General features: G+C 33.3%; 1 protein-coding gene across 2 annotated transcripts in view; it reads right to left on the reverse strand.

Moving 5' to 3' along the window:
- The window catches only part of LOC107606523 (UPF0481 protein At3g47200-like), a 9,113-nt gene extending 5,170 nt beyond the window's left edge, over positions 1–3,943 (reverse strand). For both annotated transcript variants that reach the window (XM_016308577.2, XM_021106991.1), the window contains exon 1: positions 3,630–3,943. The gene's annotated coding sequence lies outside the window, so the exon portion shown is untranslated. The remainder of the gene's footprint in view (positions 1–3,629) is intronic.

Genomic DNA, 4,294 nt, shown 5'->3' on the forward strand with positions numbered 1-4,294 from the left:
TAGTTTAAAATTAATTTATATTTTAATATCAAATATCATTACAATATTATAATATCAAATATTTTATTGGGCCAACTACCCAATTAATTTTGATGATTTTGTTTTAAGTGATGCAGGCTAAAATTCAATAATGCAACAATCCAAATAAATAAAAATTTGAAGATTTCATAGTATGCTACACTTACAAATAAAGCCCAAATTAATTTAGAACGAAGAAATATAGTTGCAGCAGCCAAATATAATGGAAATTAAACCAAAAACAAAAAGGATTATAAAACACTAAAAGCCCAAAAGTGTTAAGCAAAGAAATTACTTGGGCTGAAAAAAAAAAGAAAGCCAACACAAACCCAAGATGACTCCATTCAAGCTGAAACCTTCCAATGCACCTCACTAGTTTGCTTAGGTCAGAACCACAGAGAAAAAGAAAGAGAAAGCTTAATCAAAGAAAGCAAAGGTCTAATCACCCAAATCAAATCCATCTAAGCTAAGTCAGAAGTTAGAGGTGATTTATTTCTATTTGCATGCATGTTAATTTCTTCACTCCTTCTCTAACTTTCTGCAATACCATTTTTGGTTAAATGAAGAAAGAAGTTTTTGATCCCTGTTGCTGTAAATCAATGGTTCACAAAGTTTCTTGGAACCAAAGCATATTATTAATGGTTCGGATTTGGGTTTACCACTGAACAACTTTCTCTTTGCTACTCAAATGTCTTCGATCAAGCAAAAAGGGTCGGACTCAAATTCCTAATTTAGGGATTAATTGAAAATAGTGAAATGGTGAGTTGGTGAAGCACACAGCTCCAGAGTTGACCTAGGAGAGAGCAACTCAACAACATGCAATGAGATACAAAAGGAGTTGGTTTATCATTCAGAAGCTAAGGAGAGATAACCAGTGTTTTGAGGTTTATGTTATGAGAAGAGTTCTCTGAAGAAGTTCATCAACTTGGACAGTGCTTCCTAGTCAAATGAGCATTCCGCCAGAATGAAGAACTAAATCAGAGGCAAGCAAATCTGGTTTATCACATAGCAAAGAGGCTGTTGAAGCATCAATCTCCTTCATGTTTTACAGATTGTAATTTTCTTTTCAATGTTTATCTTTCTGTAATTTCTTGAGGTAAAAGGTAAAATGAGAGAGCTAAAGTAAAAGTCTAAGAATGAAAAGAGGCAGAGAGAAACACTTGAGTGAAAAGTCTAGAGTGATTTTAGATTTTTTTAGGTTGATTTTGCATCTTGTATCTTGTACCAAGGAGATATCCATTCCTTAGTTGGGTTAGCACTAAGAGTGAAGAGTTAGATATTAGCATAGCCAAGTCAAGTTAGGATAGAACTTGAGAGTGAAAGGATTGTGTCAATCCTGTGGAATTGGTGTATGTAATACTTTAACTATAGTAGAAATTTCACCACTGTTGTGGTGGAGACTGGATGTAGGTTGCATTGCACAAGGCAACCGAACCAGGATACTAGGGGTGTTCATAAAAAAACCAAAATGTGGTTAACCGGTTAAAAAACCATAACCACATTTTGGTTAACCAGTTTAATGAAACAATTTAAAAACCATATCCATATTTTTTATTCTCTCTCTAATCATCTCTCCCCTTTTTCTATCTCTCCCCTCCTCTCTCTCTCTCTCCTCTCCTCTCCTTCTCTCTCTCTCTCTCCCATATCTCTCTACTTTCTCCTCTCTTTTCCCTTCTCTCTCTCTTTCTCTCTCTCCCTTCTCCTTCCTCTCTCTCTCTTTTTTCTTTTCTCTCTTTCTCTCTCTCTCGCTCATCTCTCTTTCCTTTTCTTCTTTCTCTCTCTCCTCCTCTTCCTCTCTTCATTTTCTCTCCTTCTCCTCTTTCTTTTCTTACTCTCTCTTTTCTCTTTCTCTCTCAACCTTCTCTCAATCTCTATCCCTCTTCTATCTCTTTTCTCCTCTTCTCTCTAAAGCGAGAGAGAAGAGAGAGAGGAGGCGAAGATAGAGGAGGAGAAAGAAAAAAGGAGAGAGATAAGAAGAGAGAAGAAGGATAAGAGAGAGAGAAGCAGAGAGAGAAAGAGAGAGGGGAGAGAGAGAGGATGGGGAGAGAGAAGGAGAGAGAGACAGAAAAAGAGAAGGAGAGAGAGAAAAGAGAAGAGGGGAGAGAGAAGGAGAGAGGGAGAGGAGGGGAGAGAGAAGAGGGAGGGGGAGAGAGAGCGCATGGGGAGAGAGAGGGAGAGAAGGATAGAGAGAACGAAAGGGGAGGGGGAGAAAGAGGGGGAAGGGGAAGGGGAGAGAGAGAGAGAGAGAGAGATAGATAGAGAGGAGGGGGAGAGAGAGAAGAGAAAGAGAGGAAGAAAGAGAAAAATGGGAGAGAGAGAGAGAGAGAGAGAGAGAGAAAAGAAAGAGAAGAGGAGAGAGAGAGAAAGAGAAAAAATTATTTATAGAAAATATTGAAAAGAGATAAGAAAGAAAAAGGAACGAAAGCAATGGAAGGAACTTCATTATTTACAAATGTTACTCGTATCATTTAGAAAGAAAAAAATTAGATTAAAAAAATTCAATTAAAAAAAGGTTTAAAATTTTGGATTTTTGTATGTAAAAATATTAATTTTTGTGTAAAAATCTATTTTTACATGTAAAAACCTATTTTTACATGTAAAAACCAATTTTATAGTATAAAAACCAATTTTTTAGTATAAAAACTGGTTTTTTGTGTAAAAATTTGGGTTTTATATGTAAAAATATTAATTTTTGTGTAAAAAGATATTTTTACATGTAAAAACCAATTTTATGGTATAAAACCAATTTTTTAGTATAAAAACCGGTTTTTTGGTACAAAAACCGGTTTTTTGGTACAAAAACCGGTTTTTTATATAAAAACTGGTTATTTTTTTAAAAACCGGTTTTTATTTTAATAACCGGTTAAAAACCGATTTTGAAATTTACTAACCGGTTAATAACCGGTTTCATCATATAAAACCAATTTGGTTAATTAACCAATACTATATTTTTGGTTAACCAAAAAACTGGTTTGGTTTTTGGATTAACCAAACCATGAACACCCCTACAGGATACATGATGGTGTCAGCTTCTCTCTTCCCTGCTCTATTCCATTTTCTGATATTCATGAGACAAAAAGAAATTGTCTCATAAATTTTTCGCTATTGAGTTCAAACTGATTCAGACTGAAAGTGTGTTTTAAAAAGGTTATTTAATCAAAGTAAAAGAAAGTCATAAATTCAACCCCCTTTTCTAAGCCTTCTACAACTTTTAACCTTTTTTCACTATAATAAAATTATTAACCTTTTTAAAATAGGTGAATTTAAACTATTTTGTCGTAACCAAGTTGTTAACCTTGCCAAAATTTAGCACATTTTTTCGAACAATAATACACGGGTGTTTTTTCTTGAACTGTAAATATTTCACTACTATCACTCAAATTATTAATTCCATATTAATCAAATTCTTAAATACCAACCTCATCACCATAGATCTTACTTTTCATTAATATTAAGATGATAACTATATGAAAGGTTAAAAAAGAACATATTGCTAAGACAGTAGATTTAACAGCACGATCATTGCTTCAATAATAAATAAATAAATAAATATTAGACATGAACAGTAGTATAGAACTTAGTAAGAAAGTGAAATGTGCAATTTTACTCACAGCAAGATGCTGCAGCCTCACACTGTGATGATCCGTCAATAATTTTGTCCACCAGAAAGTGAAAGATAGTGTGCCTGAATTTGCTCAGTGTCTATACCAAATTCTTTCTTTCAATGGGAAGTATTGGATGGAAGCTAAGCTTGGCACTGAAAGTATTGGTTTATATAAGCAAATATTAAAAGCAAAAGGAAGGATTCTTTGCAATCAATGGGACGACTTGGATTCATGAGTTGACCTTGACCCAAGCTATACATAATATCCTTAATACTGAGTAATCAAAGCGCACTATTTTTTGGTTACTTAACATTGTTGAATTGAATTAATATTTAGGTGAATTCTATCCCACCCATTAATGTTTTGAAGGTACTATATATACTGTGTCTCCGTTCTGGCAATTGGGCTAGGAATTAAAAGAGGGTCCTATATGTCTTGGCCATAACTAACGTCTAACGAGGTCAATAGCTGCCTGGTTAACTAACCATGTGGTCAAGTGAAGATGGGCTAAATCAAGAATGAAAAGATTATGGTGCGTTTAGTTTTGCATTTTTATATTTATTTTTAGTATTTTTGTTGTTTGAATTTTATAAAAAAAAATAAAAATAAAAAATAAAAATAAAAAATAAAATTTTATTATTTTTATTTTTTATAAAATCTAAAAAAAATAC

Source organism: Arachis ipaensis, chromosome B07 (assembly GCF_000816755.2).
Source record: "Arachis ipaensis cultivar K30076 chromosome B07, Araip1.1, whole genome shotgun sequence".
NCBI lineage: Eukaryota > Viridiplantae > Streptophyta > Magnoliopsida > Fabales > Fabaceae > Arachis > Arachis ipaensis.